Source organism: Orcinus orca, chromosome 7 (assembly GCF_937001465.1).
Source record: "Orcinus orca chromosome 7, mOrcOrc1.1, whole genome shotgun sequence".
Taxonomy (NCBI): Eukaryota; Metazoa; Chordata; class Mammalia; order Artiodactyla; family Delphinidae; genus Orcinus; species Orcinus orca.
Window position 1 is genome coordinate 104,259,914 of NC_064565.1, and position 25,672 is coordinate 104,285,585.

The following is a 25,672-nucleotide window of genomic DNA, read 5'->3' on the forward strand; positions in this document are numbered from 1 at the left end:
TGGATCATGATTTCAGGGGAAAATAATATAAAACTACCCACGGTAGATTCTGGAATATAATATGTTCAGATTTTTTTTCAAGATTGGCAGATATTGGCGTTCATTTTCAAATTCATAAAACCCTCATGTTTCCCCCTTCCTCCATTTTTCCAACGCCGCCCTCCCTCTGCACACACAGCCCAAGTGGCTGGTGGAGAGAAAACATGGGCCAGGGCCATATAGCTCCTTATGCACCTGACACGCTTTCCATGACCTCATCTAACATCACACTGACACCGAGGACCGCTCTGACTAATGTGGAAAGACTCAATAATTCTGGGAAATCTCACTATAAATAATAATTAATAGCGTCTTTCTCTCCCTTTTTTTTCTCCCCTATGCCTTCAAGATCACCTCCCAAATCTGTCTCAACCTCAAATAAAAATTGACTGACACCATCCATATTAAACCCACAGTGACAAGGCCATTAAAAATAAAGTTATTTTATGAGACCAGAGGTACGATAAAAATGTTACAGTTACCCACAATCTTTCCAGTATGATTCCCTCTCAATTTTCTCCATTTATCACACACTTTGGGTATTTCTAAATTATCAAAAATATCAGCTGGGAGAAGGGCCTTTTCCATCAGCGTGACCACCGCAAGAGACCAACCGCGCCAGCAGATTTTACTCAAACCAGTAGATAAAAAGAGATCCACAGAACTATGTGATTCTCCGAGGAGAAATGGCCACATTCCCTGTCTCGTTACTCATCCATCAAGCATCTGTACGGCTTCAAGTTGAAGTCTGTTCCCCCGTCCAGCACATCCTGTTGGTATTTTCTTAATCATGCTCTGGTAACGGCAGGCGGAAACGGAGTTCAGCAGAAGCACCAGAGAAGCGCGCAGTTACTTCACCATTATTAACTAAAGTTGCTTATGGAATTTCCTTTAACGAGTCAAAACTTTATGGCGTGTGGAGCACCGACAATAAAAGCGCTCGGAGATCAAGCTCTCCCTTATTTGCTTTCGTCTGTCACTGGACCGGAGCATCTTAGAAAAACAAGTTGCTCCAATGACTATGACTGAGATTTATGTCTCAATATGATACGCATCATATCATTAGATAAGGTTCAACATGCAAGGTGCTTCTTGGTCACGCTTAAGATGGCCCTAGGGTTTCGATTAAAATCAAAAACTGTGGCTTTGGCAGGAAGAAGCACAGAGGGTCAAACTCGTTCTTCCCACTTCAAACACAATGAGTCCTTGAACTTGACACAAACCCACTGGGTCTCGTGTCTCACTCGGTCAGTCACAGCCCACAAAGGCAACTTGTGGAAACCTGGTCGCTCGGGGCTGGGACGGCCAATAAGGGATAAATTGCTTTTATTTTTTCACATCTGGATGTTGGAGGAAAACTTTCCACGTTCCTGCCTAATCCTTGTGCACCTTCGTTTCATCAGGCATCAAAATGTAAAAACTCACAGCGGGAGAGGGAGATTGACAACAAAATTGGCCTATGACTGATTCATTGCCATGTGAAAACAGAACACATTCAAAAACTTAAGAAAAAAAAAGCATTGCTATTTCCTCCACTTCTATTCCAATAAGACTACTTCCAGTTAAAGAATTGAATTCCTAGTTCACAAAAATCAAATTGAAGGATATCTTGAATTTCCTAAAGTTCAAAAATTAGTTGTATATATACATGTTTATTTAAGGGAAAAGTGAATTTTCAGTTTTATACTTCTTTTCTGTTTCCTTGAATCTAGTATATTAATGTTACCAAGAGTAAGTATTTGTGAATTTATTTGGAGAATACAGAGTTTTACATCTATTTGGGAAATTGAAGGCTGCTGTTCTTTAAACACACTATTTTTACTCTCTTTTACTCTTGCTTTTACAAGCGCAAGCAGAAAAGACAAAATTGTCATTGTGCTATTCTCAGCAACCCTTGCTACCCTTAACACATTCTTGTGTCTTCAACTACATTAAGACCATGTTATTAATATTTCAGGATACAAAATACAGTAGTGGTTTTTCATGCACACAGCCATTTTGCTGCCTACATTCAAAATGACCTTCTAAACGGATGGCTAAGTACATTTCTTTGCTCTGTGTGGTTCACAGCCTTGCAGCGTTTGGTGCATGGATGTGTAAGTACATCCCATATTTAATCACCATTTATTTGCGTCTTAAAATCTTCACTACATCTTTCATTCTAAACAAAACCCCCATGAAACGTGTATAGCAAGCATTGACACGTGTTATGATTTTCCATCATTCTCTTTTGGGTGAAAACCATTACACTGTAGTTTTGAATGATAGTGACTTGGTAAGCAAGTTTGGAGAGAGCCCAACTGCACACCCAAGACATGCCTTCCTTCTGCCCCGTTGCTGGTGAGGGTTCACTAGATGGGGTACAGAGAAGGAGTGCCTTACTTGATCTTTCAAATATGCCATTGTGGGAAGATTAATTCACATGTGCCATGCAAAACTCTGAATTCTTCTCCTTTAGCTTTGCCTTAATTAGTTCCTTCTGCTGACTTTAAATAAAGGAAGACAAATGAGGACAAAGAAGAGAAAGAAAAACTTTTGTTTCATTGGCTGACCCACTACTATAATGAGGTTGTATTTTAGGACAGTCTTCTGTAGAAGTTCCTTTGTGGAATATTTAAATATAACTACTTCTGGTTAAAAACAAAAACAAAATGGTTCTTAAGGCAAGGTAGTATCTTCAGGATTTCTTAGTGTATAGATGATTTGCATGAGGTGGAATGCCCAATTTCAGGAACTAGTGAAACCTACTCTTAAAAGATATTATATATATAGATGTTTGGTCATTTTTCTCCTTTTTAGAGAAATACAGAAAGATTGATTGCACCTGACTGCCTTTATAGTTCACGTTTAAACTCATTTAGTTTGTAAAAATAGCTACTAATAATATCAATTGTGATGATACATCAAATATTCATTGAGCATTTATGGTGTTTACATGCAAATGAAAAAACTGAGGGTTTTAAGTAACTTGCCCAAGGTCACACAGCTAAGTGGTGGAGTCAGCATTGAGACTGACTTCTAGCAAAATGTGACACTGATATAATTGGGTGATGGGGAGGTACGGGTGGTCCCAACTTCCATTTGTCCTTCCAGCCCACCAGGTTGCTGCCTCGGTCAACCACATGTCTGTGACCCACTTTCCAGGTCTACACTGTCCAGAGTAACTACTGGCCACAAGCGGGCCCTGAGTGCTTGAAACGGGACTGGTCCGAATTGAGACAAACTGTAAATATGAAATACACAGGAGATTTCAAAGACTTCGTACTCAAAAAGGAGAACTAACTTATTAATAATTTTTATATTGATTACATATTGAAGCAACATTTTGGATATGCTGAGTTAAATAAAATACCATTAAATTTAATTTCACCTTTGAAACTTTACGTTTTTTAATGTGGCTACTAAAAACCTTAAAATCATCTGTGTGACTTGCACTGTATTTCTATTGAATAATGCTATGCTAAAGTCTGGAATCTTAAGTCGCGCGCGCACACGTGTGTGTGTGTGTGTGTGTGTGTGTGTGTGTGTGTTCATGTGTGACCACACACAGGCACTCTTGCAAATGCTGGGCACTGACAGTGATGGGGGATGGACCTTTACTCAAATTTACCCCGAACCCACCTCTGGGAGTCTGATTCACTTCTATTTAAGCACTGCTCTCAGGCAGCTGGCTAATTTGAGAAAACCTAATTTGTGCTAAAGTACTAACAAATAAACATTAATGTGTTAAAAATTACCTTCCTGGGTAACAAATTTGCATTTTAATTTGGAGTCTCCAGAAGGTTAAAGATGAAATTCCAATAGTGGCTCCCTTGGGGCAATCTGAGCCATTTATGCAAACTGGTCCAGGGGGAACATTTGGCTGTGGGAGGCCTGTGGGCCCCTCTACCCTCATCCTGTGGGTAGGATATTAGGCACACACTTCCAGACGGGTACTATGGGGAACTCTGCCTTTGGTGTACTGGATATACAGTATTTTCAGTACGCTTAGGAATTTATTTTAGAAATATCAAAGTTACGTAATGGCCGTTATCAAATTAGTTTCTGATTAACTGTTCACTTGCTAGACTGTATATTTTATGAATAACGTAAGAGGTTTTCCTAAGGGGAAAACAATCTGTCAAAGAGAATTTCTGGGGGCTTCCCTGGTGGTCCAGTGGTTAAGACTCCGCGCTCCCAATGCAGGGGACACAGGTTTGATCCCCGCTCAGGGAACTAAGATCCCGCATGCTGCATGGTGAGGCCAAACAAAACAAAAATTTTAATTAAAAAAAATTAAATGTATAAAAAAATTAAAAAATAAAATAAAGTGAGGTCTCTAAAGAAGGTTTCTGCTTTCAGGTTTTTGCGGAAATGTGCAATCCCCAGCCATCTTTGGGGAAGTTGTGAACATCAACAAATCCCCCATAGTACAGACGGGAAAACTGAGGCAGAGAGGTTAACGATCTGCCCAAGGCAGGGTTGGTTTTCTAACCCAGGCAGTGTAGCTTAACCTATATATCAGGCTTATAGATCTCCTCATGCTTTTGAAATCTACAGGGTAAAGATGGACAATTGTTACAGGGAAACTGGGCTCTGCTTTGGGACCATCGACTATTCCATTCATAAATAGCAAAACACTGGCAAAACTACACTGTGCCAGTCATCTGCATTCCACGACTGGTTTTCCTGATATGTGTTGGAAAAAAAAAAAAAAAAAGGAAATTGAGTTTTTTAAGGAAGCTTAGAGATCATCTAATCCAGGGGCGAGCAAACATTTCTGTAAAGCGCTAGACAGTAAAAAATTTAGGCTTTGCAGGCCAAGAGGAAGACCAAGGATATTAAGAAGGTAATTACATAACAAGATAAAATTCTAAGAAATTTCTACAAAAATTTTTAATTGATGAAATTCAGAATATAATAGTAACAATTAAGTGCTATTTATTAATGAGAAGAATGGAATTCCTATCTGGAGGGATAATATTCCACTTAATTGGAGTTCAAAAAAAGTGTGCCTTATTATCAAATTGATTGCAAATGTCATCTATAAAAATCATTCTTAGCTCTCAGACCATAAAAAACAGATGTCAGGCCTGGGGGTCATACTTTGCCAATATTAAATCTAGTCCAACGCACTCATTTTCGAGATGAATGACTTGCCCACCATTCCTTCTAGAGTATGCCAGGATCAAGCCTGGAATCTAAGGTTCCTTGATCTCTGTTACCCTGCAGTGTCTCCCCGAGTTCCAAGCAGTTACTAATTAGAGAAGTGATGGAATGCAGAAACAAAGGAAAAGCAGTTAAGCAAGATAGCTTGAACAATAGCTCAGAGATAAAACAGAGCCCTAGTTCCTCCTCAAGGGCTATACATGACAATCGGATAGACATGTTTGAGTTCTGTAGGAACTATGACCCCCACCCAGGTGATAAATAGTAACTACAATGAGACCCCAGACTGGTTGGAATCAGAAAGTTGATGATTAAGATTCCTGGAACACCACCCTGTTACCTCATCACTAACCAATCAGAAGAAAGTCATATATCCTGCAGCAGTCACCCCAAATGTTGCCTTTAAAAACCCTTCCCTGAAAGCCAATTTAAAGTGAATGTACATATTATAGTACTGAGTCAAATTACTTTTCCAGTAAGATGGTTGGTGGAAAGTTTACTCTTTTGCAGCAATGGTGAGAAAGTGATGTAGCCTGACTTGGGGGCTGATGTACTTATTAGATGAGACAATACCTATGCAGTGAAGCACAGTGCCCGGTCTGTATTAACTACTCACTAAAAGGGTAACATATTATTACTACAGTGGGATATAACAGGCTGCAAAGGTGCACATAATCCATATATTTTAAAAAAATAATAAATAAAACTCAAGTGTTTGTTTTGTTTTTGAACAGAACTGGATATAATTTCAAAAACACTATGAGATAACGTGTTCATTGTTTTATTTCCTTTGTTAACATGTGAAAAACCCTGGATTGAATTCTGTCTCATAGCATCGGCAACTTATTTAGCGATCATACACAAGATAGGTTTCAGGTAAAGTTTTATTTTTATTTTAAAAATATGTAAGAACATTTTTAAAATTAAGTAAATTATTGGGTTGGGTTTTGAGGTTTCTTTTTTCCATCAATAGTTTATGATGAGACCATCTCCTTCAGCAAACCACTGTTCCATCCTATTCTCTACCCTCCAGCTCCTTCCATTGTTTCCACTCTTATCTTGGAAGTAGCTTTCACAAAAAATAGACAAAGGGGAAGAAAATGACAGAAAAAAATCTACACTGAAAATTGACTTGCTCTTTCAACAGAATGCAGTATAATTCCATAAATAGGTAGGTAATTCTAAAATGTCAGATGCAGACGGTTTTCACATAAGATGCAGTAAATCCTCTAGAAGCAAGTTCACATAAAGCCTGCTAAATTTAAATTAACTCCACAAAAATTACTGAACACAAGTAAAAAGAATGCAATGGAGAAATAACTTATTATTTTCCCTGCTTGCCTCAAAAACACACAGTCTAATTATTTGAGGAGCTATTTCTCTTTGGTAAACTTGGAGGGAGTCAACGTGAACAGAAGAAATTCCAAAGACAAAGTTCAACTAAACATGGAAAAGAAGAAAATGAGTTAGTAGGTTCAGCATATTAATAAGGCATAATTCCATTGCCAGAAACTGCTTTAAAAAAGCCTCCCTCTGGGGCTTCCCTGGTGGCGCAGTGGTTGAGAGTCCGCCTGCCGATGCAGGGGACACGGGTTCGTGCCCCGGTCCGGGAAGATCCCACGTGTGGCAGAGCGGCTGGGCCCGTGAGCCATGGCCGCTGAGCCTGCGCGTCCGGACCCTGTGCTCCACAACGGAAGAGGCCACAACAGTGAGAGGCCCGCGTACCACAAAAAAAGAAAAAAAAAAGGCCTTCCTCTGTATATATGTAAAGGTACTGACCTGAATGTAGGTTGCTAGCTCCAATCTCTGGCTACATCAGTTTGGGATTCTCTCTCATAGGGGAATTTTTAAGGGCTCCAACAAAGGCAATTAGGTTTCCAAATTTAGATGTAAGTGACTTGACAGGACAAATAAAGGGCTTCAGTATTTTTGAAAGAGACAGAATCTATTCTGATCTAAAGCCCAGAGGTTGCTACCAGAATTGACCACAGTGAGGCTAGAAACTTTAACTTAGTTTGATCTTTACAATTTTCTCTAAGATGGGAGTTAACATGAATTTATAATAAATCAGAATAGAGCATTGCTAGAAACAAGTAAGTTATTGCAATTTTATAGGGGGTAACAATTTTAAAATAGAAGGCAGCACAACAAACTGTAATCTCTCTCTCTCTATATATATATGTATATATTTAATATGTAGTTTGTTAAATAAAGATTCTTTATTCTTACCTCTAACCCTTGTTCTTATGCTCCCATTTAAGACACTGAAAATTTGCTATATTAAAAAAAAAACAAATTATGGATTTCAATATTGCCTTGAAAAACAATGAGACTATTTCAAGGAAACAATCTAATCCCCAGAGCTCTACAAATTTTGTGGATCTTTTCCTTTTATTTCATACTAAATTTCACATATCAATGACCGTGACTTTCTTTGATAAAATTTGAGATTAATGATTGATTTTTTTCAATTTATTGATCGTACTGAAGATATAAATTTGCATAGGTTGAGCAGAACTTAATTGAATGATTTATAATAATGTTTTTAAGGCTTTGACAAAATTTAAGTTTATCTGCTTTTCTAATATGTAAAAGTTTATATTAGGAAAGGAAACAAATATAAGTTAAAAATCACAAATGTCTACAATATAAAGAAAAAAAAGTCAAGAAAAACAAATACTGTAAGATGAGCTAAACATACAAAGTGTTTAATCACGGCTTAAAAAAAATTTTTTTTTATTAATGTTTTTTTTCTTGGCTGTGCCAGGCAGCTTGTGGGATCTAAGTGCCCCGACCAGCAACTGAACCTGGACCCTGGCAGTGAAAGCTCCGAGTCCTAACCAATGCACTGCCAGGGAATTTCCTAATCGTGTTCTTAAAAACACCTAATCCCTGCCTTGACCTTGAATATAAAATTACTGAAAATATATGGGAACATAATAAGTGCAGCTACATAGGCTCCAACCTCACCACTGATAGTACATTAATCACAGGGATGGCATGCGACTCTGAAGTCATTCACACCGAACTTGATTACCCCTGACATTTCAGAGAGGGACCAACTTGCCAATGAGTTGTGCTATCGCCTTCTTCGGCCTCTGATCTTTGGGGTACATAAAGGCTAGTGGTTCATTACACATCCACTGATTTCAAATAAGAGGTCAGAGCACTAAATAAAGGATCCCACTCCTCATACTCTGAATTTAATACTTGATGTGATCAGCATTATTATGTAAAGAGATCATCCACTAGCAGGTATGCACACCTTTTCATTCATTCGGCTGTTCATGTTTTAGCAAACACTTATTAAGCATTATTATAATGTTTTTGTTAAGCTTTTATAGTAACCATGATAGAAAGTATTCATTGAGCACATACTAAGCCCTAAAAATCTGGGAAATGTTGCCTTCAGGAAGAGTAGACTGCTGCCCCCACTCCCATCTTAAGGACGCTCTCTGGCAGGGGTACCTGCAGGCTTCTATGGGGACCTTTCTGACACACCTAACCCAAGGCTATCTGCTTATTTTTTTTTGGCCGCGCCTCGCAAGCATGCAGGATCTTAGTTCCCCGACCAGGGATGGAACCTGCGCCCCCTGCAGTGGAAGCAAGGAGTCTTAACCACTGGACCACTAGGGAAGTCCCAAGACTGTCTGCATATAGAAGGAACGGAGTAGAAAGATGGCATCTGTAAGAACAGGTGACCCCTGAGTAGAATGTTCCTGAAGGAAAAAGAGTTTGGCCAGGAAGCTGATTCTACCCAGAAAAAATAAAACAAGAGTTACTGATTGCCAGCCAGGTACAGATCACGGAAGTGGGCACTCTGGGTATTTACCAGACTGATTTCGACAAGGCCCCTCTTTTTAGGGAGATCACAGCCCAAGTGGAGGTTCTCTCATTAACTCTAGGTACATCCTATACTTGCTGTTTCTCCATTTAAAAGTAAAGATTGTCAAGACTGGGAATGAATGAAATATGTTCTGAAGCCAGGGCCAGACCAAGAGAAACACATGTTAAACAACTATTTGATTAACTGGCAGTGTCGCTGGTCATTGTCATCCAAACGACTTTACAGCCTGAGTTGTCACAGATCACGATTTATGTGGCTGAAATGACTACAGTAACAACTGCTCAGTGCCTCCCTCTTCTTTTTTGTTATGTTGATGGGGCCCAAGGAGCTCAGAAGAAGAAAAAGAAGCTTTAAAAGACTCACTGCTAACGTTACTAGGGATGCATTACAATTCTTTGCTGAGGTTTTGATCATGGGCCCCTTCAGTGTTTACTTTTTTTTTTTTTTTTTTTCCCCGCCGTACGCGGGCCTCTCACTGTTGTGGCCTCTCCCGTTGCGGAGCACAGGCTCCGGACGCGCAGGCTCAGCGGCCATGGCTCACGGGCCCAGCCACTCCGCAGCATGTGGGATCTTCCCGGACCGGGGCACGAACCCGTGTCCCCTGCATCGGCAGGCGGACTCTCAACCACTGCGCCACCAGGGAGGCCCCACTGTTTATTTTTTGAATATTATCGTACTGAGAATTTTTGGAAAGAGTTTTAAAATTCTGAGTTACTCATGATAAAAAGGGGATTTATGTTAAATGGATATGAGCAGGTTAAACATTTGTTTTGTCTTTGGTATTGCATTAGTGGATTAGTGATTTTATATAACTATCGGCCAGCGTTTAATATTAGCATTAAATTACATGTAATTTAATATTACATGTGTTTGACTATTCCAACACTGCTCACGTCTGAGGAGAACAACAACAACAAAAAATTCCCAAGGAGCTCCTTGAAGAGTCCTAGTCTAGACCAAGTGAAAGTCATGGGGCACGTGCACCGTCTGTGTTTGGTGCTGTATAGAGACAATCTGAGAGATCAGAGCAAGAACCAGCAGACCAAACATTTGAGATCACCAATGACTTCACTCTTAAATAAAAGAGTGCTAGTACCAACTCACTCTCTCCCACTGACTCAGTTACACTCATGCAAGCTTCAGGGCTGGGGTGGGTTTGATCCTTTATCTAATGCATTTTCAGCCCATCAGGCTGACAGATCATGGTCCCAAAAATCAGTTTAAAGCTAGCAGGAATAGGCAGCGTGACACTGAGAGCCCATGGGCACCCACCTTGACAAGGAAGGACTAGCAACTGGTCAGGGCTTACCTGTGAGATTTCTACAGGACCACTTGGACAAAAGGGAGGCTGGGGAGCTGCACATTCATAGATCTGAGCTCCACAGCACTAGGACAATTTCTTTGCTTTCACCGGATCTCCGCTAATGAAAGCACAAAGGGCAGGCCTCTACGATGGTCCTTACAGTATGGCAGGTGGGGCTGGTCCCTCCCTCAGGAGCTCTCCTGTTGAAAGTGCTCTGGCAGCCTCAGCTTTCTCTGTCAGCAGTTTGAATTCATGGGAAAGGGCAAGATGCCAAAAGTGCTTGCAGGTGAATTCTTTGTCCCTTTCAAGTGCATCTGACTTAATACTGATGACTTATACAGGTGTTTATCTTTTGTTGGGAAGGATTATCAGTTAGGTCAGTAAATCTTTCCCAGGTATAAATTATAAATCACAAACAGGGATGCCAGGGGGAAATATCAATTCATTATCTCTTCATTTGTATCTCATCCCAAATATCAAACACAAGCAATCACGATGAAAATTGATATTAATAAAAACAAAAACAAGACCATGATATTGACAAGTTCCCGCAGTGTTGGGTCTTATGAAGGAAGAGTGGGACAACTATTGTTTGTAAAATATAGATGGGGTGACAGTGAGAGCCATTTAAAGCCAGCAGGAGAACAAATCAGGCTTATTGCCAAACACAGAAGAAATGAATTTCACTAGCATAACCTAAATTCATCTCAGATGTACAAAAAGATGTACAAGTTTCTGAACTAACCTTCAAAAATGATTACAAGCAGCATGGGAAATTGAAAATGTTTCTTAGGATTCTAGTTACAAGATCATAACCAACCTGGATTTTGGAAAATGGTTTAATTTCTTTGCTAATTACTCTTCTTTTCTGTATATCACAAAGCAGTTGAGAAACATGAAAAGTCCTTTCACAGAGCTGTCAAAAGCAGATCAGTTTTGTGTCTGGAAAGCTGAGGCCATGAGAAGACCTGTATTTTATTTATTAGAATAGAAAACTTTTTCCTAGCCCTGAGGTGGGATCATTTTGAATGAGGTTCGGATTTGAAGAAGTTAAAAAAAAAAGGCTGAAGTCATAAATCCTCCTCCCAGAAGAGAAAAAAAAGAAAAGCATTAAAACAATTTGGCAGGTGGATGATCATCTCCATGAACAAAATGAAGCTTTTTTCCTCAAGGCTACGTCAAGGTTATACTTGGTATGTCAGAATTCATTCCTAGCATATGTGTAAGTGCAGGAAGTGAATCCAGAGGCCAGGCTCTGTGGGGACCGGAGCTGGGTTCTAGTCCCAATATTTACCAACTGAAGGTCTCTGGGCCTCTGTTTCCTCTCAGGACACCAGACTACATAATTTATAAAATTTCTTTTTAAACTTCTAAAATTCTGGTCTATACTCCTCCCAGGATCTGATAGACTCAATGATTCTGAAAGAGCTAACATGTTTTAATAAACATTAAAGTCATTTATGGTTTGGTTCAAATGCTATTCAGCAAATGACTCCAGTACATTGACCTTCCCTTCCAGGCCTGGTGTGGGCTCATCCACAGAACTCAGGACCCGAGCTCGACCACTCACCAGCCACGGGTCTGAGTTACGGGCTTATCAAAACAACCCACTCCCCCATAAATTCATAACTTTAAACTCTTTATTGAACTTTCTCTTCTCTGTCTTAGCAGAGATTTCTGAGTGTTCCTATGCTCCTTTTGCCACTTACTAAAATCAGAAAAGAGAACGAAGAAAACAGATGTCTTTTCTCTATGGCATCAAGGCTCACTCACTCCACATGTACAGTTAAGCAGCTGCATATGCCTGGCAGAGGGAGGGGATGACAGAGAGGGCGTCTGTGCTTTGGAAGAGCACACACTCTAGTGGCTCAGGTATAATTACAAGAGAGCAAAGTGGTAACATGAAAGCGATTGGGGAAAGGGCTTACAGCAGCTGTTTAGGGAAGGCCTTTTATAGGTGACCCATGAGCTGGGCTCTGAATTAAGAAAGGGCCAGCAAATGTGAAGATTTATGTGAGAGAAGCATTCCAAGAGAAAAAGGAAGTTGCAAAGGCCCCTGATGAGGTATGCATCCATTAGAGAAGAGCTGTCTCTAGGGAAAGCTTGAGGAGGAAAGCCAACACCGAGCTCCAAGAGACCAGCAGGGTAGAGATTTTTCAAACGATCACTCTGGGGGCTGGTTGAAGATGGGTGTTGGGAAGTACCAGTAGAAGCAGGGTCACTAGTGAGGAGGCTGTTGAGGGAGACCAAGAAGAGACGATGGTGACCTGGACCAGGGTGGGGATAGAGGAGCAGGGATCAGAGCTTGGGTTCCAAGTAAATGACATAAAGGACTCGCTTTGCTCTCCAGTGAGGTCACAAAATATTCCTGGATGTGGACTTAAGATACCAGACAAGTGACATGAGGAGTAAATTTTGGTTTTCCCCTTGGCTGTGTCCTTTGAAATGAGTCATGTCTAGATGTACCTGAGCAGACTGGGCCATCACTCCCACCGCTGATGATAGAACACCTCCCACCAACACAACAGTCTCTACGAGGCTGGTAACCAGGCCTAGGTGTCCGACCACTTACATACAGCAGCCACACCTTGATGGCAGGCGCACGACAGCACCCACTGACACGGAGCCTGCCCGAGCGCCGGATTCCAGAGCGCGAGGCAAACCGGAACCAGGAGTGCAACTGACAAGAATGTGTCAACAGCAACAGAAGTAAAGGAAGAGCCATTAGCTTCTGAGTTGACATTAGGTTGCTGTTGGTGTGGGCAGGCTCTGTTGGTTTTCAAGTGGGGTCTTTACTTTCCTGTTTCCGCACAGAGCTGACGTTGACCTAATTGGGAGACCGCAGATAGCTAGCTGGTTTCCAGAAAACTGAAAAAATGAGAGTAGAATTTTCAGATTTGGTACCATTCATACCCTCTTTTCCTGATAGACCCTGTGATGATATAGCTCAGTCCTTAGCCTACAGTGCAAAACAGTCATCTTCAGCTTATAAGAAAAGAAGGGACTCCTGGGATGCCGGTACCAGCCACAAGGAAAGCCTCACTCTTACAGACCCTCTCCTCAACCCCGCCTTCTGCACAAGTATCGTTCAGTGATGAACTGTGTGTTTAGAGGTTCCCGGCCCATCTCCCCCTGTAGAATGCACCTCTTGATCAGTAGCAGTAGTAAATGTGCCTATCCTGTTTGCGATGAAATCTCCAGCACTGCGTATAGCATCCTGGTAGCTGTTCATGACATACTGGTAGGCTGGATAAATGGACGGATGAATTGCCTGTAGCATCTAAACCTTGATGACCAGCTCTAGAAGGCTGGACACACGGCCAGACCACCCCTGGCTCTGTGAACCAAGCTTTACAAAGATCATTTTGGGTTCCCTTTCCTGTTCCTATGTTTCTTGTCCACTGGGACTCAGATTTCCCTTCAAACAGCCTCGCAACGTTACAGGCTGTGCTGAAAGTTGCCTAGAGGAAAGAGTCCAACCCCAACGCAGGCAGGCAAGAAGGTCTGCTGGTAATACTTAAAGGGTGGGGGAAGTGGAGAGGCAAAATGTGAATGTTCCCGGCTTGTGAGCCCCTGGCACTCAAAGGAGCAGGAAGCCCATGGTTCAGGTCACGCAACAGAAAATAAATCCAGAGGGCTGACTAGTTTTGAAAAGCTAAACTATTTAGATAAGAAAAGTTGGGGGAGGAAAGAGCAGTACAGGTTGGAGTGGGTGGGGCTGGTGAGGGAAGAAATAAGTCGTATCAAAGGCAGCCTCGGGACCTCGGGCAGATAGGATGAGAGATAAGTCTCTTTGCTGAGTTAGTCACACCCACCTACATACAATTCTCTTGGCAAAGTTTCCTTTACTAACAAAGCAGGTGCGTGTTTTAAACAAAACAGTGCAGTGTCACAGCCAGGGTGCCTATAAATGTAGTTTAAAAAAAAAAATCAAAGAGGGTAGACTATAACAAAACATGATCCATGGTTTGAGAATATGAGAATACTAAGATTACTAGGGTCCTATGGCCACAAAGGAAACCCGTTTCCTCAACGTACTTGAAATGATGCGGTTTCCGATTAAGGATGTTTGGACCCTGAGTCACAGACTGCAGAGCTGATATTAACCCCAACGCCCTGTGAGGTGGAAAACAGATGGTGATTCAGAGCAAGAATCCAAGGGAAAGAGAGAGGTGGAGAACAGGAAGGGACTCAAGAAAACATTTCCTTTTCTTCAGCTCTTCAGGTTCATCCAACAGAACTTCTTTCTTCTGCTCCAGCTATAAAGACATCCCACTTAGGAGACTGGTCCTGGATGGTATTCATGCTGCTGGCATTGCCACTCGAAGTTAATACTACAGCTAACTAGCCCCTAGGAAAGGAGCCTCTCAGGGTTTAAGGATAAAAAAACATGAAAAGACCTGGGCATAGTGGTAGAACAACCAAAGTGAACTTTCAGAGACAAGGCAAGGATAGCATTCTGAACTCCCAGCCCAAGTAAACAAAAGCAGGTTACCTCCAGCACAACCTAGAGCTCCAGCCACGTCCTACCTAGCTCTTCGACCAAGATCCTTCTACTTCCCCTGTAGTTTCTCAGTTTTTCTGTCTCTCTCCCTTCCTCTAGTTTCTGCTTCCACTTTCTTCATCGGCCATTATCTGGATTTAAGCGTAATTTTTAAATACCCATTTTGTGTAATAAAGAAAATACAATGTCCACACTGATTGTGTCATGCCTGTGTTTAAAATCTTTCAAGGGGCCCCATCGTGTACTCCATCAAATTCGAACAGAACAGTAGAGACACTCAAAAGCCTCATATCCAGCCCCAGTTGTTCCTCAGATATCCTACATTTCAATCAAACTAGACCGTGTAGCATTTGTTCTTACTTGGACTGTTCACAAGTTCTCAGTCACTTCCGGATAACAAAATCTTAACCTCTCCTCTGCAGAACAAAAACGTGCTGTCTGCAATTTCAGTAAACAAGGAATGTTGCCCACCACCAAGCCATCAGCCCCCGATGACAGTGTACCCTGTGGGGAGTTCCGCATGGAGAAGAACAGGATACTAACCCCAAATAGTTAAGATATATATATATTTAAGGAATAGTTTCAATGAGCCCAGACTTTTGCATATTCCCATACATAGAAGAGCACTACGTCGTTAACTTAAGATTTGTTTTGTGATTAGCAGTAACCTTTTGACGTTCAACTATGTGGTTGTATTTTTTGTTGTTGTTTTTTCTTTTCCAATAAAAACTCCTATATATCCTGGCTCCTCCTTACCTCTTCAGAAGTTCCTCACTCTCCTGGGCTATAGTCCTCAGTAAGGTCCCCGAATAAAACATAGCTCACAACATTTAGGTTGTGTGCTTTTCTTTGGTGGGCACTTCCAAGCCTAAACAAAATCAGCCACCACCTCTTCTGGGAAGCATTACTACGTTCGGGAATCAGACCTCACATTTACTTTGTGCGCACTACACTCCTTTATCGTCATGCTTCTTTACACATATATTTATTTCCCTGTTATCCAGCAAGTAATTGGTAAACCCAGAAGACAGGACTTATCCTAGACACACACACACACACACACACACACACACACACACACACACACACACCCCTATCTTGATTATAACAGATGGGAGTTCTAAACTTACTAGTCAAGTGTTTTGAGATTTTTCAATTATGATTTCTCTTCCCCCAAATCTAATTTTTGAAAGCTCATGTAATCCCTGATTTTTCTTTTCCCTATGCATTTGTGACTCTGAACAAATGAAAGTCAATAATCCTTGAAATCCATGTTTCATCATATGACATCATAACATTTGATGAAACCCCCCAACAGTTGCACTTTCAGTATGCATTATTTGAAAAATTCTACAATGACGAAAGGTTACTACACATTCAATAACTCTTTAAAATACATTGGCATTTTATTAACTATAGTAGCACCTTCATGTATTTGAAAAATAGAGATTATGAGAGACAGGTTATTCCATATACAGCAAGGTTTGGCCTGGTCCATGCAGTGCTAACCAGGGACATTTTGCAATCATTCCTTCCCTATTCTCAGTCCCACAGACTCTGTGACCTACAACTGTGAATATCAATCAAGTAGCCATTGCTTGGCCTAACTTCAAGCAGCTAACTTTACTTCCAAACTTGCCCTTGAATGAGGAAAGGAAGAACGCTCTACCCAAGACCAAACCAATAGTTCTAACTAGATGTTGCAGGATGTAGAAAACGTGGAATTGAAACTAGCTATAAGGTTTCCAGACCAAATACCTGAGAGAAGAGACACCATAACCAAAAGAGGGACTAGAAGAAGAGGAGTTGATTTTGGAAGGAAGGGCATGAGGTCAGCGAGGTGGTCACTGAATTCAAGACCTTTAAATTGAGATGTTCAGGAAGCAACTGGAAATACAGGTCTGGAGGTCAGCACAACTAGAGACAGAGATTTGGAAAATATCTGCAAAGAACACAAGAATCACAGGAGTGGAGAAGCTGCAGATTCAGAAAAAGTTCAGGAAGGAATCTTGTAAATACCATCTTTCAAAGACAACTGGAAAAGAGGCAGGATAGACAACAGAACAGAGCGAGAAGGGAACTTGAATGTATTGGCCACCACCAGGCACTAGGCCACGCGCTTTAAATACGTGACCACATTTAACCGAGAGCAACCAATTGCTCTTGACCTAGGCATGGCCAGTTATGCCCACTGTGCGTGAAAGGCACCTGAGAATTTCAGTGTCCACTGCTACAGATCAAATGCTACATTCACTGTGGAAGAACAAGGAGGGTGCATGAAAAAAGCTAAAGGAGATCAGAATTTCAAACAGTCAAGGTGATTATTAAGGAGGAAGAGGCCTAGGAAGGGACAGATTGTCAATGTCAAAGACGTCTGTATTCTTTGAGAACAGTATCAGGGGAGTGATGTGGGAGCAGCTAAATTGTAGGATTGGTCCAGTTTATAAAGCACAATGAGTCAAAAAGTTAGCTAACCATACACCTATGCAATGACCAGTCTAGAAATTATATAAAGACAGTAGGTTACTGTTACAACAAAGCTCAGTATTACAGGGATTTAAACCCAATCAACACACCAATAAACACCCACTCCAGAACACGGCTCTAGCAGGGTCTCCCACACTTCCCAGACTTATGTTCCATTTTCAGGAGTTGTATCTTCTGAAAGTTCAATCATTTTCTCAATTTCTTAACTCAAAAGCCAATATCCCTTGCCATAAATTGAAGGCGATAATAAAACTAAAATTCTAATTGTTACATTATTTTAAAACTGTGCACTACCGCCTAGAATTTGAGAACCTCAGTACCATCAATATGCTTCCAAAAAGATATATTTCAGTTGAGAAAACCAAGGCACCCAAATGGTGCTTGACTTGCAGAGGCAATAAAATATTTATTAAGTGGTGGATGGGAGGTCAGATGCAGAGAGAATGGCTCCAGAGCAAAGGCTCTAGCCACTCCTGTGTGCCTCCTGCCAGGTACTACCCTCCCTCCTTAGCACCAGAACTCCCCAAGAGTTTAAGTATTAAACCCACCAGATTCTGTCTGAGTGCATTTTCATGCCAGGCTTCCGAATGGAAGAAAGGAAAATGAAACTTGAGAAAGCATAGTCACGTGCGGATAGCCAATAAGGCAAGTGGTAAATGAAATGATCATTCCTCAGGTGTTTGCCTATCTTTGCAGGTGTTTTTCTACAAGGAGAATGAGAATGCAGGGCAATGGTCAGTCCATGTTAAATCTTAATATAGCTGTTAAGTCATCATGACCCACCAAAAATAGACTTATAACCAGTTTTACGTAACGATGAACGTTACCTGGGAAGTACAATTGTCATTTCCTAATGAAGCCCATGTCAAATGAATAGGCAAACTAAAAAAGATAAGGAAGTATAGTTCTAGAGAGTGGTCTTTCAGAATTTCCCAAATGCTTAACCATCTACATAAAATTTAAATATATCTTAATGACTTAAGCCAGAAAGATACAACATGTATCTTGGACTTGGACTTTGTACTTGGACTTCTCAATACTTTGTACTTGACTTTGTACTTGGACTTTGTACTTGGACTTCTCAATACTTTCAACATCTCAAGTGTCCATTCAGGTTAGTAAACACAACCTAAACCTGTTGCCACATAATTGATCCTTCTTAGCATCCCAAACCTAGATGTGATTTGATCACATTTTAACGGCTATTGCCAATGAATTACTAGGAACGTGCTCATAGTTAAGGTATTTGTTCCCCCAATTCAGATTTAAAATAAAAATTTTCAAGTAATGATTATGACTTTATAACCCTTTAAATTCCCCTAACTGTACTATCTGTTGTCTCATTCCTCTGGGATAAGTGCGAAAGAGAGAGAAGACATAGGGCAAATTTCATACAAATATGTAAGTTTACAGCCTTCTGAAAGAGCTCACTATTTTCAACACTCAGCAAATTACATGCCCACGACAGAAATTTCTATTTCATAAAAGAATGTGATAAAAATTGATGATGTAAACTAGACCCATCTGTCAAGTACACGTGGCATTCACAATGGCCTCAGGGCAAAGCAGGTGCATTTGTCCCCTACAATGTGTACACAGAGAGGACATCCATTATGCTGCGTGAAACTTACCATTTAGGTGGATGAAAATTGGTGCTAGACTCCATGTACGACATATATATTAAGTTAAAAGGTTAATTCTCTGACTCGTGGCCTGGATATTAGGGCTGTGGAGGTAAACAAGTTATCATATGCTCCCTAAACTACCTTTCAGTGACACAAGATAAGGAGGTGAGAAAGGGATGTGTCCTCTATTTAGCTCCATTAGTTCCGGCGGTGGGGACACCCGTGCCCCCGGCTCCACCGTGTTTCCTCAGTGCGGGTAGGACGGCTCAGGGGTTAGGCACACAACCGGAAGTCAGACAGACCTGAATAATGGAGCTGACGCTCGACAGTGAGATGTGAGACTTAACCCGCAGCTGTGATTTCCTCAGTGAAACTGGGACAACATTGTGTGAGAAATAATGGAAAACTGCCCACCAAGTACATGGCACAGTGCTCGAAATACACTGCTTACCACGCTGCCCTGAGGTCCTCAGCAGGAAACATAAACGTGGCACCTATATCCTCTCTACAGAAGTGCTTCTTCCTGAAATTGACATTCCCTGAAAAAACATTGCCAAGGAAAGAGGCTAAGAGTGGGGAAGGAAGAAGAAACCTATCGAGTACTTTTAGGTTCTGTGTCCCCAAAATGCTGAAGTGCATATCCTCTTTACGACTCAGAATTAGATACCGTTTTCCCCATTTTATTTTCTAGATGAGAAAATGGAGGTTCAGGCAAAGGTCCCAGCTAGTTAAAAATGGCCAAAGTGAAAGTCAAATTGAGGTTTTCCACATTCTAAAAATAATTATAACTAATATTTATTGAATGAGTATGGTCAGCGCTTTACATGGGTAATCTTACTAAATACTTAAGATGACCTGATAAATAAGGAAACACATGACCTCTATTTTAAATGAAGGAAACTGAGGCATGTAGAGTTGGGCAAATGCTAGATTGTTTGTTGGTAATAAATTTCAGAGTCAGTATTTGAACCAAGAAGCGTAATTCCAGAACTATGCATGCCTCAAAAGCTTGTCTTTCCTTTGTGTGCTCAGGGAATGATAATAGGATCCAGGGTCAAGAAAAATTCACACCCACCACACACACACGTACCTACCACACACATACACATAAACACACCCACACACACCCCACATACACACTACACACACACACATTTAAAATGAGAAAAAACATTAAAGTCATAGTCTACTAATCTGTCTTGGAACAACATAAGAAAAGAAAAATGGTGTGGAAATCGGGTAAATTCAACATGTCCCCATCTTCTCTTGGTTCAGAGGATTCTTATTAACAAACATGTTCAACTCTTCAATAGCAAAGTGTCTCTGATTAACGTCCATACTCACAGGCCCACCAGCCTAGTCTCTCAATGAAAAATGTTAAGAGGGAGGGAACAGGAAAGGAGAAACTAGGACACTGGGAAGAGGCAGCTGAAATGAACAGACGTGTTCTTCGAAAGACACCCTGGACAGAACTTGATAGTGTCCAGATTTAGGACAAGGACTCAGCCCCACAGGATGAAGAGGGTCACAGTTCAAAGTGCAGCCCTGACCCTCCACCTTCATCCCCACCTAGAAGTGAACAGCCCAGCATGGTGGCCCCAGCGCAGGAAGGGAGGCCCACCTGGGTCTCCTCCGCACTCATGGAACCTGGAGGCCCACACTGCCTCAGGACCACTTGTCAAATCCTTCCAGAGTCAAGGCAAAGTTGGCATGGGTCGGTCCTAAAGATATTAATGGCTTATCTTTATCCCACAACAGCCCTAGGAGTTAGATACTATTGTTATTTCCATTTTACCTAAGAGGAAATTGAAACATAAAATAAAGATGAAGTAACTTGCGTAGCTAAGTACTGGATGGGACAGGGTATAGACTGAGGCAATCTGACTTCAGAGCTCTCGCAGGTGCCCTGCAAACTCCTTCTTTTAGTATTCCAGAAGCTCAGGAGCAGAGACAAAGAAATTCTTTCACAGATTACAGGTGTTTGGACATCGTTCCCAGCTCCCACCCCAACCCAATTTCTCCCTCTTTCCCCTCCCCTCCTTCTCCACACACATGCAACACAAACCTTATCTGTTGTTTAAAACACAGAGCTCTGCCTGTCTGGTTCACCCTTGTGTAAATACAGCAAGATTCCTGATATGGAGGCCTGTAATCCGGCAGCAAAAGTCTGATAAGGGTCTCTTAGGTGAGAGAGCAAACATATTAGCTTTACAGGAGAATGTACTTATTGAGTTAAAAATACACAGACGAGAGAAGGAAGAGTGACCACAGTGAAATAGCAAAGGAAAGCCTCCTAATTCCAGGCTGGATAACCACCTTCACAGAAAGTCCACATTAACCATTCAATGCATTAACAACAACAACAATAAAATCAAATCAGACAATTAAACCTTTTACCCGCACACCCACCTACAACTCCCAGCCACCTTTGGTCACTTTATTCTTATTCCCTTTGAATCACCATGGCCAAGTTCGAACACCTTTTTTTATTATAATAATATTATCTGATTCTTGCAGTGCTTGCTTACAATTCATCTTCACAAACAGTACCTCGTGTAATGAACTGAATCATCAATACAACCCAGAAAAGCTGGAGTTCTCCCATTTCCCAGATTAGGAAATACAGCTTCAGGGAGGTTGCCAGCCAGCAGAGCAGGAAGCTGATCTTCCGATTCTAAATCCAGCGCTGCTCCCATTTCACCATTTTCGGTCCCTCTGATGGCCACTTCCACACCCTTCCTCCTCTATCCCAGCTCTCTGGTCCTATGTTCTTCTGTGTCATCCCCAAATATGCTACAGCTCAACAATTCAAACAGTTTTCAAACGCTCACACAACTAAAGGCATGCTCTTAGCCTTGGTCAGATACGCCCCTCTGATAGAACCAGATCAAGAATCGAATTAGCTTGTGCAGTCTCAAATAAATTATAAGCAGAGAGCATTAAAAACAGTCTGTCCATATGCACCCCCTGCCTCCACCAAAACAAAAGAAGAAAAAGAAAAAAAAATACCTCAAGAATATGCATAATCTAGTAATAGTGGGTCTCTCTGAATGATAGGATTGTGGGTAATTTTCTTCACACAATACTTTATACTTTCTAAATTTTCTATTAATATATATCACACACTGTTTGACATCAGGGAAAAATGATTTAAAAAATGTTAAGCAATGAAAACACTGAGATGTCGGGTCAGTTGAGGAAGGAAGGAAAGGGATTTATTTTGCTGTATCCTGAGGGGGCTGTGGAGAAGGTGGGGTGAAGGTGGCGGCCACCATCCACAGAGCACATGGAGGTAACTGAGTGGACGGCTTCCTCTCTCACCGGGGACTGTGACTTCTGCGAAACAGCCGCCCCTCCCTAAGGACCACCAGCCCTTCCCACATCTAAACACAACACGCTGACTTGTACCAACAGAGAACGCCTATCTTCTAAAACAAGTTTAAAGATTGTTTGGATCTGAGGAGAGAGGGAGGTGATTATCCTGTAGGCAGAGCTAATTATTTTGACCTAACGCTTTGAGATACCCCTGGCATCAAATCTCTGACTCAGAAGCATCTCAGAGGTCATCACACCTGGTCTTGAAGCCCAGACTTAAAAGCAAAATTTGAGTTGCTGCCGAAGGGCATAACCTCTTCAACTTTCAGTGATTCCGCATTCATATTACTGAAGGTGGCAGAAACTTTGGTCGTCAACTGTAATGGTTTCTAGGCATGACACACGGAGCTTTGGGACCCAAATCCAGCAACCGTTTTCCTTCAGTTGGCAAACCTGCAAGTACGGTTTCCTCAACGTGAAGACAGAGCACTAGAAACGGAAAAGGTGTTTTAACCTGAGTATTATTTTCACATGAGGAAATCTGACCTCCCACAAAACCACTCATGAAAAGGGTGAAAAACGGATTCAGAAAGTGAAAGGAGGGCCTTCCCTGGTGGCGCAGTGGTTAAGAATCCGCCTGCCAATGCAGGGGGCACGGGTTTGAGCCCTGGTCTGGGAAGACCCCACATGCCGCGGAGCAACTAAGCCCGTGCGCCACAACTACTGAGCCTGAGCTCTAGAGCCCGTGAGCCTCATCTACTGAAACCCGCACGCCTAGAGCCCGTGCTCCGCAACAAGAGAAGCCACCACAATGAGAAGCCCGCGCATCGCAACGAAGAGTAGCCCCGCTCACCACAACTAGAGAAAGCCCGCGTGCAGCAACAAAGACCCAATGCAGCCAAAAATAAAATAAATAAATTTAAAAAAAGAAAGTGAAAGGATTTCAAGTGCGATATTAGCTAAATGTCAAAATAATAACCAAAACAGACAGACCAGCAGGAGCAGGTAATAAATCAAAACAGTTGTGAGAATCGGACCTCATTAGGTTTGAAAAAGGAACACTGCTGCACAAACTGGTTATTAGCACAAGGCTCTCTTTCTCTCCCTCTTTTTTTTTTTCCTCTTTGAAAAAAAAGTTGGGACTAGACCCAAATCTTTAATACGTAATTTCTTTCCTCACTGTACATGTCTCAGCAAGTCGCCATCAGCTATTTGTTATTAAGGATCTATATAAACATTAAGGCCAGGAGACTGACTCATGCAGAAGAACAGGAAGAGAAAGAATTTGATCACACTGTTACTTTCAACTGCCTTTGTGTTCAGCATCATCCATCAGAGAGGAGATGGCCGTTAACCAACAGGGAAGCCTTTGAGCGCAGTTGGAAGCAAATTCTAAAATAAAACAACACAGCAGCGGGGAACCACGGATGGACTGATAGACTTAGGGATGGGTGAGTACCTGTGCCTGGCATGGGATGAGTGGTGACCCTGTCACATAGTGGAATCCTGCAGGGGAACTGGGACACGTGGACCCCTGGGCATCCTTCTCAGGAGAGCTGCTGGGCTCGGCATCCTTAAACATGTGGGCTGAGGGCTTGATGCGTATGATTTGGGAATGGGGGACAGGGGAAATTCTGTTCTCCAGCTCTGCTGGGTACATCCGTAGCCCTGTGGGAGCCGAAGGGAAGAATTACAGCAGGGCGTTGCAGTGGGCAGGAAGGCAGTTCTTTTTGTTGTCCACTCCTCCATTGTGCTGTGGGTAAATGTGATTCTCTGAGCCCCTACCGCCACCCCCAAGTACCTTGGAAGTCCTTCAAATACTAGCTATAAGTGGCTGAAGACAGAATGACACCTCCAAGGCCTGGGAACTAACTTATAAATGTTAATTTAGAGTCACATAATCAGCCCATGTACCCAGCTACAATCAAGTTAAGAAAAGCATCAGTTAAGATACAACTGCTTCAATTGCAGCAAATAAGTATGTTCTAAGACGACTCAAGAAAGCAAGGTCAAGAAAAAATTACTACTAGAAAAGTCCAACGAGGGCTTCTAAACCTGCTTAGTATTAAAACTGCAAAATTAGAAAAGTAATGTTCAACTCTCTATTAGATAAGCTTGCAAGACCAAATCTAGTTAGAAAGGGTTTATACTGGGGGGTTTATTACTCTAGTATAGATTAATAGATTAACCATTTCAATGCCTGAAACACCAATCATTTCTTACATTCTTCAAAGCATTAGACTTGTTTCTGTTTGCAAAAGCCATGTGCACTTTTTAAGCTTAAAGAGCCAGTATGGCTGAGACTCAAAGTCCTCTTTTAAAGAACTTCTACATTGTATAATTTTTATCAAATTCTTGGAAGTCCTCAGGCAGGAATTTCAAAGTAATCACACATGGAAGTTAAAAAAAATAATAAAGATATTCTAATTCAACACTGAACCATGATAGAAAGGAAAAATATAAAAATCTACTTCTTGTACAAATAAGTACATTTGCCTTCCAACTCAGGGCTGATTTTTAATGATATCCTTTTTCTTCACTGATGTATGTGAAAAGCTTTTTTCTTTTCTTGTTTTTAAAGAACAAACGTAGTATAAATAGGGTCACGTTATATCCATCTATCTGTATCACACCTATATCTGGTCTAAACAATTTTTATGTATCTAGATACAGTCTAGACAAAAACATTTTATCTAGATGTCTGTTTTATTTTTACTTTTTACATCGCAGCTATTCAAACCCAAACAGAATTTTGTATCTGTGCCAAGGCCAGGGCTTAATGGTCCTCTCAGGGAAGCAGAGACTGAAGACAAATGTCTGCTGAATGAAGGGAAGGATAAATGAGAGACCATGTGCAGAATTTCCCAATGAAAATGTGTCAGGGGAATTCCCTGGTGGTCCAGTGGTTAGGACTCTGAGCTTCCACTGGACGAGGCCTGGGTTCGATCCCACGTCAGGGAACTAAGATCCCACAAGCAGCATGGTACAGCCAAAACCAAAACAAAACCAAAAAGGAAAATGTGTCAGAAGAAAGAACCTCTAGCGGCCATCATTGACCCTTTTCCTTTCTCAAGGTGTGGCCAATGTTCTTTCAAAGTGGGACCCTGCTGAGACAAACCAGCCTCATTAAGGTGTTTGAGAGGTAAATTTCAAACATTGTTACAGAGATAATTAAATGTATCCTATTGAAAGATGGGAAAAATCCCACCTGTTGAGATTTCACAATGAGTTCTGATTGTTGGCCACCTTTAACTTGCTAAGTAGACAGGATTTACCCAAATCCCTTCTCATTCTAAGGGCAGGTTATTAATTTCCAGTTCCTGCTCAAGGAACCAAAACTTTGAGCCAATTTATGAGCTTCAAGAAGACCAGCGTAAAAGTAAAGCAGTCATGTTTTATGCTGT

At 41.4% G+C, this 25,672-nt stretch overlaps 1 protein-coding gene across 3 annotated transcripts in view; it reads right to left on the minus strand.

Annotated features, from left to right (window-relative positions):
- Positions 1-25,672, minus strand: part of EPHA4 (EPH receptor A4) — a 142,000-nt gene that overhangs the window by 79,645 nt on the left and 36,683 nt on the right. The window lies entirely within an intron of this gene.